This window comes from Salmo salar, chromosome 04, assembly GCF_965601325.2.
Source record: "Salmo salar chromosome 04, fSalSal1, whole genome shotgun sequence".
Classification (NCBI taxonomy): domain Eukaryota; kingdom Metazoa; phylum Chordata; class Actinopteri; order Salmoniformes; family Salmonidae; genus Salmo; species Salmo salar.
The window spans coordinates 32,122,952-32,140,361 of record NC_138294.1 but is presented as its reverse complement, the minus strand read 5'-3'; the positions used below and the strand labels follow the sequence as shown (position 1 = coordinate 32,140,361).

The 17,410-nt window shown below is 43.4% G+C and overlaps 1 protein-coding gene across 1 annotated transcript in view; it reads right to left on the bottom strand.

Annotated features, from left to right (window-relative positions):
• LOC106602757 (catenin alpha-2) overlaps window positions 1-16,402 on the bottom strand; it is a 672,188-nt gene extending 655,786 nt beyond the window's left edge. Inside the window, exon 1 of the mRNA XM_014195596.3 lies at window positions 16,174-16,402. The gene's annotated coding sequence lies outside the window, so the exon portion shown is untranslated. The remainder of the gene's footprint in view (window positions 1-16,173) is intronic.
• Between the last annotated feature and the right edge of the window lie 1,008 nt (window positions 16,403-17,410).

Sequence of the window (17,410 nt, the reverse complement as noted above, 5' to 3'; positions counted from 1 at the left end):
GTTATAAATGTATTTGAGATACTGTTTATACTTAGATTTCCCTGTCTTCTGGAAAGCCTACATAAAAATCAGGCCAAATGAGCACGGCCGTTACTTATCCAAGTTAATGGAGAACATTTAGTGGTTAAACCGTATTAACAAGACGAGAGAAAAATGGAATTACTGTTGGGTTTTTAAATTCTAAACCAAGAGCATGAAATTACATATGGCAAGCTGTGTTCTAAGGATTGGATTTTGGACAAGATTTCGGATTTCTGTGTTTTTGGAATAGAATGATATGGTCTGACAAGCAAATGTGCTGTCATTCAGTCAGGGTGTGACAAATGTTATGTCACTTCAACAGCATCACAGCCAAATTGTTGGTATAATTGTGTCATAATAAGCTATATAGACAAAATAAAAGCTATGTTTTTACAGATAAGAATCCATTAAACTGCTGTTCCCACTATGTCCAGTAGCCTTTGCCTTTTTGGTGTGTGTGTTTAAGAGTCCTTCATTTGGTCGGGTACCACGGGTACTCAATCAGCTGGCGGGTGGTATGAAAACTTTCCTTCAACACGTGGGTCGGTTTCCAATTCAGGACAATTATAATGCGGGTTGGAAATGTTTAAAATCAAGAGAATTCCAAAATGAAAGAACGATAACTTATTCAGAATGCAGCTGTAGGCAGCCACTCACTGTTGCATTGTGTGCCTAGCAACCGGAGTAAACAAACACGCAGTGCCCATGCTTCAACCCCATAGTCCCTAAACGACGTAAGGTTCACTGCAGTCACGTGGGTCGTACTGGGGTACGGATGTAAAAATCACCAAAAATTGTCGCCCATTCAATTTGCCTTGTTAAATCTTGTTCATTCTCTTAATTAAATACTATGACTGAATGTCTGATACAACATACTTTGGTGATATCGTTATCAACCTACTGCATATCCCTTAAAAATATACATTTTTGTGTGCAGGGTGTGCTAATAGCATGATAACACTTAAGACAAACTGGTAGAGTAGCTAGCATAGCTAGCCATCGCTAGCATTCATTGGTTGAATAAACTTTTGAGTGTAATGGAGTTGACTGGTGACTATGACATGAATATACAGTATACAGTTGAAGTCGGAAGTTTCCATACACTCAGGATGGAGTCATTAAAACTTGTTTTTCAACCACTCCACAAATTTCTTGTTAACAAACTATAGTTTTGGGAAGTCAACATCTCAAGGTCATCTACTTTCTGCATGACAAGTAATTTTTCCAACAATTGTTTTACAGACAGATTATTTCACTGTATCACGATTCCAGTGGGTCAGAAGTTTACATACACTAAGTTGACTGTGCCTTTAAACAGCTTGGAAAATTCCAGAAAATGTTGCATGGCTTTAGAAGCTTCTGACATAATTTTTGACACCATTTGAGTCAATTGGAGGTGTACCTGTGGATGTATTTCAAGGCCTACCTTCAAACTCAGTGCCTCTTTGCTTGACATCATGGGAAAATCAAAATAAATCAATTTCCAAATGCCTGAAAGTACCACGTTCATCTGTACAAACAACAGTACGCAAGTATAAACACCATGGGACCACGCAGCCGTCATACCGCTCAGGAAGGAGACGCGTTCTGTCTCTTAGAGATGAAGATACTTTGGTGCGAAAAGTGCAAATCAATTCCAGAACAACAGCAAATGTGAAGCTGCTGGAGGAAACAGGTACAAAAGTATCTATATCCAGAGTAAAACGAGTCCTATATCGACATAACCTGAAAGGCCGCTCAGCAAGAAGAAGCCACTGCTCCAAAACTGCCATAAAAAAGCCAGACTACGGTTTGCAACTGCACATGGGGACAAAAATCGTACTTTTTGGAAAAATGTCTGAGGAAACAAAAATAGAACTGTTTGGCCATAATGGCCATCGTTATGTTTGGAGGAAAAAGGGGGAGGCTTGCATGCCGAAGAACACCATCCCAACCATGAAGCATGGGGGTGGCAGCATCATGTTGTGGGGGTGCTTTGCTGCAGGTGGGACTGGTGCACTTCACAAAACAGATGGCATCATGAAGGTGGAAAATTATGTTGATATATTGAAGCAACATCTCAAGACATCAGTCAGGAAGTTAAAGCTTGGTCGCAAATGGGTCTTCCAAATGGACAATGACCCCAAGCATACTTCCAAAGTTGTGGCAAAATGGATTTAAGGACAACTAAGTCAAGGTATTGGAAAAATCCATCACAAAGCCCTGACCTCAATACCATAGAAAATTTGTGGGCAGAACTGAAAAAGTATGTGCGAGCAAGGAGGCCTAAAACCTGACTCAGTTACACCAGCTCTGTCAGGAGGAATGGGCCAAAATTCACCCAACTTATTGTGGGAAGCTTGTGGAAGGCTACCTGAAACGTTTGACCCAAGTTAAACAATTTAAAGGCAAGGCTACCAAATACTAATTGAGTGTATGTAAACTTCTGACCCACTGGGAATGTGATGAAAGAAATAAAAGCTGAAATAAATTATTCTCTCTACTATTATTCTGACATTTCACATTCTTAAAGTAAAGTGGTGATCCTAACTGACCTAAGACAGGGAATTTTTACTAGGATTAAATTGTGAAAAACTGAGTTTAAATATATTTGGCTAAGGTGTATGTAAACCTACGACTTCAACTGCATATAACATTCGCGAATTTTGGACGGGAGCTATAATACAGTTATTGTTGTTTGAAATCAGGCTTGGCTGCACTGCTTTAAATTGGGGAAAGACTGCTTCTGTACCCCGGTCGTCCCCACTTGCGTGAATTTAGTTAAATACATTGATGTTATTGGCGGGTACCGGGTCGGCTCTTGGAACAATTCTACGCGGGTCGGGTTGGGAAAAATCTGCCCTGATGTCAGGTGTCGGGTGGGTCTCGGAATTGACATGGCCGCCACGGGGCGGGTGTGGCTTCAAAAAAGTGTGTGTGTGTGTGTGTGTTTGCTGAGTCAGAAGAACAGCACTGACTCATCCAACAAAGGTGTCCTAACAGTGACAGAATGTCAGAAAAATCTCCATTCCGTCTCTTCTAAACTGCAGGGTTAGCGTGTCTGCTATGGGAAGCCCCATAGGCTCTAGGTCATGATGCTATAGCTAGTGAACCCACCATATCCCCGCCCGGTCTCTCTCACAGACAGACAGACAGACAGACAGACAGACAGACAGACAGACAGACAGACAGACAGACAGACAGACAGACAGACAGACAGACAGACAGACAGACAGACAGACAGACAGACAGACAGACAGACAGACAGACAGACAGACAGACAGCGGACAGACAGACAGACAGACAGACAGACAGACACAGTCTCTCTCTTCTCTTTCTATGCTCTCTGTCCTCTCTCTTATACCGTTTCTCTTTATTAGGCTAACCCTTAATGCTGAGACTATGTCATACTGCAAGACACATGATCCAGCACAGTCACCTACAGTGGGGAGAACAAGTATTTGATACACTACCGATTGTGCATGCAATAAAATGCAAATTAATTACTTAAAAATCATACAATGTGATTTTCTGGATTTTTGTTTTAGATTCCGTCTCTCACAGTTGAAGTGTACCTATGATAAAAATTACAGACCTCTACATGCTTTGTAAGTAGGAAAACCTGCAAAATCGGCAGTGTATCAAATACTTGTTCTCCCCACTGTATACAGAGAAAACAGGACATGAGTGAGTGATTTATTGACAGACACGGTACAGCTCTAAAGTGAGCATATGCCGGCCTTGGTGTGTCTGTGCAGTCAGTAGTGAATAAGGGATTTATCAACACAAAAAGATTGCATAGTCAGGGTTGAAAAAGAGAGAAAAAAAAGATATCCTGTCTTAAACAATAGAGAAGTTAATGCACAAAGACACTAGGGCCCGCTCACTGCGGGGGACGAGCTGAGAGCTGAGCCGGTACTGGGGGGCCACACTGGACCCTGATCTATAGCGCGTCTGTGTGTGTCTGCTACAGTGAGATTCTGCAATTGTGTGTGGGTGTGTGGCAGTCATTGCGTCTGTGTGTGTCTAGAGACCGTGACGCTGCAGCAGGCAGGATGGACAATGGGAGGGGGTGTGGGGCGGGTAGGCAACACTGCCTCTGAGCCCTACAGGGAGATTTGCCTCAGATGGAATCAAAAGAACAACAAGGCGTCCCAGGTACGGGGCGGATAACGGGAACAGCAGATAGATGGAGGGAGGGATGCCAATATAGCACATTGAATTGAAATGAGATAGAGCGAGAGAGAGAGAGAAAGAGTGGAGATGCTCAGATAAGTGACTGAGCCTCACAGGGATTAGCATAGCGAGAGAGTGTGTCCCCCCCAAACGACACCTCATTTCCTACATAGCTCTGTGGGCCCTGGTGAAAAGTAGCCAGCGCATTATGAAAGGAATGAGATTCAGACTTATGCTGAACGATTGTACTGTGAATGCTATTTGTGAGACATCAGAAAGAAAAAGTGACCATGACCCAGTTCTACTTAGACTTCTGTAAATCATAGAAAGACCTTGGTTACTCTCTAGGCCTTGATCTAGCCAATGAGTCTGCTTTTAAAGGTCAGAATATCTATTTGTATTCCTGTAGTGGGTGAATGACAGACAGGCACTGGAGAGAGAAAGAGAGAGAGAGAGAGAGAGAGAGAGAGAGAGAGGCGAGTGAGATGGATGTGTCAGTTCAAATCTGGTATTCCATGGATACATGGAAGAGAAGACTTGTATTAAGAAAGAGTCAGTACTGTATAAGTTTAAACTAATTAGCCCCTGGTGGACTTTCAGATCATAGAGATGCAACATAATCGTGTTCTATTTCATTCTGAGATTCAACTTCTCCCAATCATCACACAGGTCAGTACTGGGCCACTCTGTTCCTAAGAAGGATCGGTAGTGACCGTGGTATATATCCCAAATTGCACCCTATTCCCTATAGTGCACTGGTCAAACGTAGTGCACTGTGTAGGGAATAGGGGGCAAGTTAGATGGAGGCATCACCACGGCAGGTGAAGTCAGGGGAGCAAAAATAACTTTGAATGCTTCCTCTCTCTACAACACCAAGTATGTTAACTGAGGGTGAAACCTCATCCTTTTATAGAACAGAACAGAATGATCATTGTATGGCTTTAAATAGTTACATCACACAGTAAGTACAGTGCTAGAAGTCCTGTTTAAAAGTCCATTCACTTGATTTGAAAGTCTGTGGCCGTATGTATCAAACATCTCAGAATTGGAGTGCTGATTCAGGATACATTTTGCCTTTTAGATCACAATGGATAAGGTTACATGGACACTTAACTTTTTTTTTTAAATAGCATGGTTTGTTGCGTTGTTCGTAACTTGTTTTGTACATAATGTTGCTGCTACCGTCTCTTATGGCCGAAAAGAGCTTCTGGACATCAGAACTGCGATTGCTCACCTCAAACTGGATGAAGAGTTCTTCAATGAGTCGGACGGGAGGGATATAATACAGACCCCCGACCAGGGCCAGATCTCCATTATTCGATGGGGAAGGAAATGCAGATTTCGCAGAAAGCGATCAGGGTGCCTTGTGAGGATCAGGCGACGAGTGGCTAATCTGCCCATGCCTTCCGCCCTGCTAGCAAACGTTCAATCGCTGGAAAATAAATGGGACGAACTGAAAGCATGTTTATCCTGCCAACGGGGCATTAAAAACTGTAATATCTTATGTTTCACCGATTCGTGGCTGAACGACGACATTAAGAACATACAGCTGGCGGGTTATACACTCTCAACAGGACAGAACAGCAGCCTCTGGTAAGACACGGGGTGGGGGCCTATGCATTTATGTAAACAACAGCTGGTGCACGATATCTAAGGAAGTCTGAGGTTTTGCTCGCCTGAGGTAGAGTATCTCATGATAAGCTGTAGATCACACTATCTACCTAGAGAGTTTATCGGTATTTTTCGTAGCTGTCTACATACCACCACAGACCGATGCTAGCACTAAAACCAAACTCAATGAGCTGTATACCGCCATAAGCAAGCAGGAACCAGAGGCGGCGCTCCTAGTGGCCGGGGACTTTAATGCAGGGAAACTTAAATCAGTTTTACCTCATTTCTATTAGCATGTTAAATGTGCAACCAGAGGGAAAAAAATTCTAGACCACCTTTACTCCACACACAGAGACGTGTACAAAGCTCTCCCTCGCCCTCCATTTGGCAAATCTGACTATAATTCTATCCTCCTGATTCCTGCTAACAAGCTAAAATTAATGCACCAGTGACTCGGTCTATAAAAAAGTGGTCAGATGAAGCAGATGCTAAACTACAGGACTGTTTTGCTATCAGAGACTGGAATATGTTCCGGGACTCTTCCGATGGCAGAGGAGTACACCACATCAGTCCAGTGACAGTGACCTTTATCAATAAGTGCATTGAGGACGTCGTCCCCACAGTGCCTGTACGTACTGTAGCAGGCTCAAGGGTGTGGGGTTTCCATGTCACCAAGTTCAATAACAAAACATGCACCAGGAGCACAACTAGAATGCAAATGGGCAGTTTATTAGGGATTTTTGTCATTGGGGAAGAAGGGGAAAATACCAATTACTTCACAGTCCACAAGTCATTCTCGTTGTCCATTCCGTTCTCCAGGGGTAATCCTAACACTTGGGTCCTCAGCCAATCCGGTTCAGTACACAAGGGGGGTAATCCGACAGTCCAGGTCACAACAGGTAATCTCACAGATATTGTTCCCTCTTCTCCCACTCTTCATAACACACATATTTCTCTCCTTTCTCTGCTCCTTTGTGCAAGCCGCTTCCTCTTCTATCCCCAAGCACTCCCTGGCTTTATGAACCACAGCCTCGCCTCATTGGGGCAGGAAGTCCATATAAGGCTCAGGAGTGGAGCCAGCGGGCTGCAAGATATCTCCCCTCAATAACCACACACCTCACCTCTCCCTGCCATCTGCCACAGTACATACCCCAACCAAAAGCAATGGATTAAAGGCAACATTTACACTGAGCGAAAGGGTAGAGCTGTCGCTTTCAAGGAGTGGGATTCTAACCCGGATGCTTATAAGAAATCCCGCTATGCCCTCCGACAAACCATCAAACACCGGCTACAACGCTCGTCAGATGTGGCAGGGCCTGCAAACTATTACAGACTACAAAAGGGAAACACAGCCGAGAGCTGCCCAGTAACACAAGCCTTCCAGACGAGCTAAATTACTTATATGCTCGCTTTGAGGCAAGTAACACTGAAACATACATGAGAGCATCAGCTGTTCCGGACGACTGTGCGATCACGCTCCACAGCCGATGTGAGTAAGACCTTTAAACAGGTCAACATTCACAAGGCCGCAGGACCAGATGGATTTCCAGGACGTGTACTCCGAGCATGCACTGACCAACTGGCAAGTGTCATTTTCAACCTCTCCCTGTCTGAGTCTGTAATACCAACATGTTTCAAGCAGACCACCATAGTGCCTGTGCCCAAGAAAACTAAGGTAACCTGCCTAAATGACTACCGACCCGTAGCACTCATGTCTGTAGCCATGAAATGCTTTGAAAGGCTGGTCATGGCTCACATCAACACCTTTATCCCAGAAACACTTGACCCACTCCAATTTGCATACCGCACCAACAGATCCACAGATGATGCAATCTCTATTGCACTCCACACTGCCCTTTCACAGCTGGACAAAAGGAACACCTATGTGAGAATGCTATTCATTGACTACAGGTCAGCGTTCAACACCATAGTGCCCACAAAGCTCATCACTAAGCTAAGGACCCTGGGACTAAACACCTCCCTCTGCAACTGGATACTGGAATTCCTGACGGGCCACCCCCAGGTGGTAAGGGTAGGTAACAAAACATAGACCACACTGATCCTCAACACGGGGGCCCCTCAGGGGTGCATGCTCAGTCCCCTCCTGTACTCCCTGTTCACTCATGACTGCACGGCCAGGCACGACTCCAACACGATCATTAAGTTTGCTGATGACACAACAGTGGTAGGCCTGATCACCGACAACGATGAGACAGCCTATAGGGAGGAGGTCAGAGACCTGACCATGTGGTGCAAGGACAACAACCTCTCCCTCAATGTGATCAAGACAAAGGAGATGATTGTGGCCTACAGGAAAAGGAGGACCGAGCACTCCCCGATTTTCATCGACGGGGCTGTAGTGGAGCAGGTTGACTGCTTCAAGTTCCTTGGCGTCCACATCACCAACAAACTAACATGGTCCAAGAACACCAAGACAGTCGTGAAGAGGGCACGACAAAACCTATTCCTCCTCAGGAGACTGAAAAGATTTGGCATGGGTCCTCAGATCCTCAAAAGGTTCTACAGCTGCACCCCCGAGAGCATCCTGATGGGTTGCATCACTGACTGATATGGTAACTGCTCGGCCTCCGACCACAAGGCACTACGAAGGGTAGTGCGTACGCCCAGTACATCACCGGGGCCAAGCTTCCTGCCATCCAAGACCTCTATACCAGGCAGTGTCAGAGGAAGGCCCTAAAAATTGTCAAAGACTCCAGCCAGCCTAGTTATAGACTGTTCTCTCTGCTACCGCATGGCAAGCAGTACCGGAGCACCAATTCTAGGTCCAATAGGCTCCTAAATAGCTTCTACCCCCAAGCCATAAGACTCCTGAACAGCTAATCAAATGGCTACCCAGATTATTTGCATTCCCCCCCCCCCCCCCCCCCCGACCGCCCCCCCCACCGTTGTATTCGGCGCATGTGACAAATAACATTTGATTTAGATTTAGACAGGGGGGGGATCTAGGCTCTTGGCCTACTGTAGCAACTAAACTGAGATGTGCAGCCTATCTTTAGTGTATTAAGTAGCTAGAAGAATAGAACAGAGTATAACTTTTTTTGTCCATTGGTTAAAATGTGTTTTCTGCCTTTCCCCCCCCCCCCCCAGATACACACACACATTGAGATACACAGGGTCAGCAGCAGCAATTGCTGGGGGTTAAGTGCCTTTCTTAAGGGCACAGCGGCAGGAGATGGTAATTGGGATCAGAGACCAGCAGTTTTCCAGCTGCCAGTTCAGTTCCATTCTCATTTTTTGTGTTGCCAGGCCTAGGGCTTGACCTTCCGGCTGCTGGTCAGCCTCTTTAACCTGTTGGGGCTAGGGGGCAGTATTTGCACGGCCGGATAAAAAACGTACCCGATTTAATCTGGTTACAACTAGAATATGCATATAATTATTGGCTTTGGATAGAAAACACCCTAAAGTTTCTAAAACTGTTTGAATGGTGTCTGTGAGTATAACAGAACTCATTTGGCAGGCCAAAACCTGAGAAGATTCCTTACAGGAAGTGGCCTGTCTGACAATTTCTTGCCCTCCTTGATCATCTCTAACAAATACAGGGGATCTCTGGCATGACGTGACACTTCCTACGGCTCCCATGGGCTCTCAGAAGGCGGGAAAAAGCTGAACGATGTAATTCCATCCCCAGGCTGAAACACATTAGCGCGTTTGGCAAGTGCTCTATCAGAGGGCCACTAGACTGAGGCTCGTGCATGAGGGGATAGCATGCTTTTACTTTCACTCTCTTTGTAATAAAAAACGATTTCCCGGTCGGAATATTATCGCTTTTTTACGAGAAAAATTGCATAAAAATTGATTTTAAACAGCGGTTGACATGCTTCGAAGTACGGTAATGTAATATTTAGAATTTTTTTGTCACGAAATGCGCCTTGCTCGTCACCCTTATTTACCCTTTCGGATAGTGTCTTGAACGCATGAACAAAACGCCGCTATTTGGATATAACAATGTATTATTTGGGACCAAACCAACATTTGTTATTGAAGTAGAAATCCTGGGAGTGCATTCTGACGAAGAACAGCAAAGGTAATAACATTTTTCTTATAGTAAATCTGACTTTGGTGAGTGCTAAACTTGCTGGGTGTCTAAATAGCTAGCCCTGTGATGCCGGGTTATCTACTGAGAATATTGCAAAATGTGCTTTCACCGAAAAGGTATTTTAAAATCGGACATATCGAGTGCATAGAGGAGTTCTGTATCTATAATTCTTAAAATAATTGTTATGTTTTTTTGTGAACGTTTATCGTGAGTAATTTAGTAAATTCACCGGCAGTGTTCGGTGGGAATGCTAGTCACATGCTAGTCACATGCTAATGTAAAAAGCTGGTTTTTGATATAAATATGAACTTGATTGAACAAAACATGCATGTATTGTATAACATAATGTCCTAGGGTTGTCATCTGATGAAGATCATCAAAGGTTAGTGCTGCATTTAGCTGTGGTTTGGGTTTATGTGACATTATATGCTAGCTTGAAAAATGGGTGTCTGATTATTTTTGGCTGGGTACTCTGCTGACATAATCTAATGTTTTGCTTTCGTTGTAAAGCCTTTTTGAAATCGGACAGTGTGGTTAGATTAACGAGAGTCTTGTCTTTAAAATGGTGTAAAATAGTCATAAGTTTGAAAAATTGACGTTTTTGCATTTTTGAGGTATTTGAATATCGCGCCACGGGATTACACTGGCTGTTGAGTACCTAGCCCATAGAGGTTAACCTCTAGGCCACTGCCGTCCTCCAAAGACGATCCCCTTCAAAGAGAAAGGAGTTACCCGTTTCCACCACAAATAGAAACACGAGGAAATACAGACGGTGCTCATCCAGGACGGAGAGCCCGGTCCTGTATATAAAAAAGTGACCTACGTAGCCTATTTTCAATGCATGGTAGACTACCAGGCCTTCTACGATAGTTAAAAGACATCAGACCTCAATAGGCTGGGAGATGAGGCAAAGCTGGTGATTGATAGTCCTTTTCCGTAATGCAGGGGAGCTGATACGGTATAAGCATACGACCCTGTCACATCTATGGCTCTGTGCTCCTACCGAGAGGTCATGCCATGCTAGATCACATTAGGAGTCAGACAAGTCACTAAGTTCCATACTAGCACCACTAAAATGCACACCCAATGCTAAGTTCATACTGGATATCATAACACAGCCAGTGGGTTTTGACAAAAATATTGCCATTTTATAACCTACAACATACTCAGGGCAGCCAAACACCCTGTTGGTCTGACTGGGTATTCAAGTCATTGTTGGCATCTCAAATGACACCCTATGCCCTATATTGCGCACTACTACTAGTACCCTACTGCTACTGGGCCCTGGTCAAAAGTAGTGCACTATAAAGGGAATAGGGTGCCATTTGGGCCTCGCCCATCATCTCAGAACAGATTCTGTAGATGGAAAGTGATAGAGAAGCTCTAGTAGTCACTTGAGGGAGGGGAGAAGGTGCCAAGGTGCAAAGTGCGCACTTGAAGTGGATTAAGTACCCTGAACATCAAAGTGGATAACTAAGTTGTGGTTGAGAACCAGCTATCATCACCCACTGACTGCACTGTCAGTGAGTGAACGAACCAAGGTGGTTAATTGGTGTCAGTCGGGGCCCACTCACAATTGATAGGACCTCTACGGACAGCGAAGAATCCATTAACAGTTCAATCCTGTCAAGATCAATAACTCTACTTGGAGGATATGGGCAACAGCTTCTTCTTTGGAAGTCTGAGAGGGGAATTATTAAGAAATGTTTTATGAAAAAGGTCTCAGAAGAGCCTTTAAAAATGCCCTGTAGCAAGTCCACCCTGAGAAATTAGCCTTGTCTGCTGGACAATGATGAACAAAGGTGTCTTCGGACTCAGAGTCTGCTTGCTAAAATAACTTGTAAGTGCTCCTCAATCTTCTAGTCCATTAGCTAACTCTCTACCTTCCCTGGCCTATTCCTTTTTTAATTGAGCCGATAACAACTTTATCACAGGTAATTTCACCTCTTAACAAGATTGGTTCGCTCTTTCCATGCTTTGGTGATTTAAAAGATTTCCCAATGCTCAATTTATCAACTATACGCTTGAAACAAATTAATATTTCTAACTACGCAATAAGGGGTAAAACGCAATAAGGGGCTTATTCCCTAATTACATAGTTACAATTTTCTTACTTCAAGTACGGAAAACTTAACTGTACTAAACAGTAGCATGCTAGTTTTTTAACTGCCCTGTGAAGAATATGATTGAGTGCTTTTTCAAACATGGTGTCTGCTAAGTAGGCTACTAGAGTGAAAACTCTCTTGGCAGCTGCAAATGTTTACTATGCAACTGAGTCCAAGGAGAAGGCAGTATACTGGTGGGTGTGGTCTTTGGCTGATTGACAGCTGGTGAGAATGCAGCTGAGTGCAATGCGCTCACTCTCTCCAGCAGCAGTGCACTGACCGCTGGCTGCTGACACTACACTTTCCACCATGTCACTGGATCATCAGACCACCTGGGTCCAAATAGTATTTGTTTTCTTGTAAATACTTTGAGTGTTTGATTGAGCCTGCCTTGAGTCCCAGGCAGGCGGGGTTTGGGACCTTGGGCACTATTCCATTGGTTCCAGTGCACCAGGCAAGCCCTATCAAGTGCAGCTGAAGTACTTGAACTACAACGAATACTATTTGAACCCGGGTTTGTGGGGCATCTCTATGGGGTCTCCCATGTAGTCACTACTTTGTATAGACTAGGCTAGACAGCTAAACAAACAACATGTCAGCCTGAACTGAACAAAAGTGAACAAAAGGCATTCTCTAGGTTATTGTGACTTTTAAATGCATCATCACCCAAAATGTCCAACTGTTTTCAGAGGGCCTGAGTCACGTGTAATGCTACTCATACTGAACATTACAACAAATACTGAGTCATGTCTCATACAACCTCATGTCTCCATCAAAGACAAATGTGATGCCTCCTAATTAAAGGACAAAAAACTTGGTGTCGCTATCAATGGAAACATTTGACCAATCCTACATGAAAACAACCAAAGGATCAAAGTTGTCGGTGCAATAACATTCAACAGTGCAGTATACACACAGCAACATTACGCACTGTGGTCAAGAGTTACAATCGATGCGGCAGATGATGCACAGGTCAAAGTATTGGTATATCCTATAGCCTTTCGCATTTTCACATAAGATGACCAGCCCTGAGTCATCCTGTGTGTTTTTCTTACCTTAGAATAGATAGGCCATTCACCAATGCAGAGCCTCAAAACTTCGAAACCTTACTCCTCTCGAGTGACAGACTGAACGCAGGCAGTGGAGAAACCTCTACCTGGATTGTGTTCATTAGGGTACACAAAGGAACATGTTTAGCAGCGGAAAGGGAATATGTGTGTTTCTATACAGTCCCTCTCTGTATCAGTCTGTTTGCTTCCGTTTGGTGCCTAATTCACACAACCTTAGTTCAACCTGCATTTCTGTCCCAGGCTACAGGGCTTCCATGGCTACCATGAAGCCTTCCAGCTGTAGCTAACGACCACAAACAGGCTCCAAGGTGTCCTGCCAATATGGCCCCCACCACTGTCGCCCTGGAGACCAGCAACACAATGCAATCCTATTGAACTGTTATTGATTGTGTATCTAGGGCCTAGCTTATAACAGCTCCAGGACAACACAACAAGGAACTAGTAAGACCGCAGCCCTATAACTCGACCCAAACACTATGACTGTGTCTCAAATGGGACCCTATTCCTTACATAGTCCACTGGGGCCTGGTCAAAAGTAGTTCACTAAATAGGGAATAGGGTGCCATTTAGGACGTACCTCATGAGATGCACTGAGTTAGACCTATATGGAGAACCAGTGATGGGCATAGTCTGCATTTCTAATGACCTGTGACCTTTAGAGTAGTGGTGGACATGCACACACACAAATGACAAAGCGCTGTCACTGAAGAAAACAGTTGTGAAGAAAACACAGAGGGAGCCATATATACTCTCTGTGAGTGTTCTCCCTGAATGCCTGGGTGCCAATCAAAAGTTCAAGTTCTAAATTTGGCCACTCCGTGACCCCTGGAGCTCTCTGAGATGCCAGGCCCAGATCCGGTTACAGAGACAGAATGTGTGTGTGTTTATGTGTGTGTGTGTGTGTGTGTGTGTGTGTGTGTGTGTGTGTGTGTGTGTGGTGTGTGTGTGTGTGTGTGTGTGTGTGTGTGTGTGTGTGTGTGTTATCCACAAATCACACACCAAATCATAACCCAGCCATTACTGTATGGGACCATATTCAATAAACATGCACAGACACATAGGTCTACACACACTACTACTTTGCGATTGAACAGTCAGCCATTCACTACTACTGGTGTATTATTGGACAGGCACTGCTTCTTGCCTGGAGGGATGAGTTTGTGCACCAACAAAGCCAAGGACCTATTTTAGTATCAGGGTGTTTTTAAAACAATTACAAAACGTGTTTACCATCTAACTGTAGATAAAGAAAAGTACTACAGCACCACATTTGTATGGCATTTCCACCCTAAACTGAACTCTTGGAATATATAAAAAAGAAATGTTGTGCTTTCTTTGCCCCTTACTCTTTAAATGTATTTAATACTAGATAAATAATCAAATAAATACTGTAAATACTGTAAATAGTACAGAAATAATAGGTAGGTAAATACTGTAATAGACAAATAATAAATAGCTAATAGTAGGACAATAAGGAAATAATCAGGCCAGGCATAGGTACGCAGGTGGCACTGTGCTTTGGCGCTCACATGCTATCAATGCATTCGTTGAACAGCTTCAATGCCATTTTATGTTAGGTGCTAAGGCAAAAACAAGACTTACAATTAGCGGCTTACCTGAGTCACGAACTTCATTCCCTAACTGACTGTCAATAATTCAACAATAAATACAAACAATTATGAAAAATGTTGTTAAAAAAAATGACAACTGTGCACTACACTACTACACCTAATTTTAAACCTGCCTGATAGCCCACCTGAAAACAGTCAAGTAAAGTTAACTAATTCAAAATGATTCCGCGAGAAATGTTGAACAGCACTACTGTTGTGGTATTAAAAATAGAGGATTAAATTAAGCCACACTACAGGATCAGTGTGTCCCCCGCGGGATAGGTGAGCTAACGTAGGCTAATGCGATTAGCATGAGGTTGTAAGTAACAAGAACATTTCACAGGACATAGACATATCTGATATTGGCAGAAAGCTTAACTTCTTGTTAATCTAACTGCACTGTCCAATTTACAGTAGCTATTACAGTGAAAGAATACCATGCTATTGTGTAAGGAGAGTGCACAGTTATGAACTTGAAAAGTTATTAATAAACCAATTAGGCACATTTGGGCAGTCTTGAGTCAAAATTTTGAACAGAAATACAATGGTTCATTGGATCAGTCTAAATCTTTTCACATACACTGCTGCCATCTAGTGGCCAAAATCTAAATGACGCCTGGGCTGGATTAATACATTATGGCCGTTCTCTTGCATTTCAAAGATGAAAAATACAAAAATATGCATGTTTTTTTCTTTGTATTATCTTTTACCAGATCTAATGTGTTATATTCCCCTACATTCATTTCACATTTCCACAAATGTCAAAGTGTTTCCTTTCAAATGGTATCAAGAATATGCATATCCTTGCTTCAGGTCCAGAGCTCCAGGCAGTTAGACTTGGGTATGTCATTTTAGTCGAAATTTTTAACAAAGGGGGCGGATCCTTAAGAGGTTGTGCCTGCCCCTATGTGATATATTCAGACAACGAGTAGCCTAATAGTATAGCCTAACTGAGACAAAGAATAACGGATGCATTATCCGGATGATGGGGTTGGAAATATAGGACGCGCACTGACATGGGGCTCCAGACTGAAAGATTCAGATTGGAAAAGGAATGAGTGGAATAACGAGTAATTCCATCATTTTAGGTCCCAATCAACACAAAGCCACTCGAGGCTATACGAACCGATGTTGTATTCCGGCGGAAGACCCATTCCCTAGAATAAAACGCAGCCAATGTCTGTACCTTAGCTGCTATCAAGCTAACATGCTACACTAGCCAGCTCTTGAGACTCGCCCGAAAGAGGCTCGCGCTGACGGTGCGCTGGCAGGCTCCAGCACTGCTTGCTGGATGGTATGGTACCTGATTAGATAATGGTTAGCTATCATGAATTATCCAGTAATGCCCGGAAAAATAACCATACATATCATAGAGGTATTAAACGTTGTTTAAAATGGATGCGTTATAATTAGAATATTAATTTAAATAGAGAAATTGACAAGGATGCGTGAACCTCGCCTTGCTACAATGTAGCGTCTGACCCAGCACCGAGACAGCTGCTGCTGCTAGCAAACACCGGCTAGTGGCTGTCTTCAAAGCTTACCTTGTTTGATGACAGCTCTTGTATTTCAACAAAAGATGTATAATGTATTGTTTCACTGTGTATTCCTAAAAGATACTGCCTTCTCGGTCTCGTTCCTTCGGCTGAATCGCCTAAATCCGTGCGCTTTCCTTCAGAATAGTGCTGAATCTGAATGGGTGCACGGCACGCGCGGCTGTCGGTATCTAGGAAATTCTACCGCCGCTCCCTGCCAAATAATGACCCCTCCCACCGCTGAAGCCACAGCCATAGAGAAGACAGGTGCTGATTGTGCGCAGCTCCATGGAATAGTGAGTGCCTTGCAATATAGTGAGCTGTGTGGTACATTCAAAGGGCTGTCAAATCAGCGGTCTCGCTCTCATCCGCGCATGTGCAGTATCTCGGTTGAGAATGCATCCTGCTACTAGATTGACAGAGTCTTTTTTTATGCGTGTCGTTGCCAAATTCTGACTCTGAAACTCTGGAAGTGGGACAAGTGGATGATGCGCATGGTCTGCATGGACTGATAACGATTATGGTTATGCCTGTGTGTTTTTTAAATTGTATTTAGGAAAGCGTAAAGTAATCTGTGTACCACCGGTATGCGTGTTATGGAAACGGCTAGGGCAAGCTATAAACAAGAAGAAAGACTGGAAGCGAGAACAAACACACAGGCCTTGTTGTCAATATCTGACCAGTTATGGGTTAAATGTGTATGTGCTAAATATGGGCAATTCCATGGTAACAGTGACAGTGACATTGAGACTCTGTCAAACAAAACCATTTTTGTCAAACAAAACCAATGATTGCAAAGTTAAACAAACCATACCATATGCACAAGGACTAATTTGAACAATTTCCATGAAAATGTTTACAAAAGCACATTTACTTGAAGAATGGTGCAGATGCAAAGTTTGTTAATGGCACAAACAGCACAAACCATCATTATGTTACCAAATTTAGCATCTGCACTATTCTTCACTGTGGAATTGCCCATCCCTCCATATGTCTTTGGACAGTGATGCTCACCTTTTTTATTTGGCTCTATACTCCAGCATTCTGAATATGAGATCAAATGTTTCATATGAGGACAGTATAGAATGTCACCTTTTGTTTTAAGGTATTTGCATACATATCTGTTTTACCATTTAGAAAGGAAAGCACTTTATGTATCAAGTCCCCCCCATGTCAAGAAGTATTTGAACAACTTCACTTATTGTGTATAAAAGTAGTCAGAAGTTTAGTATTTGGTCCCATATTC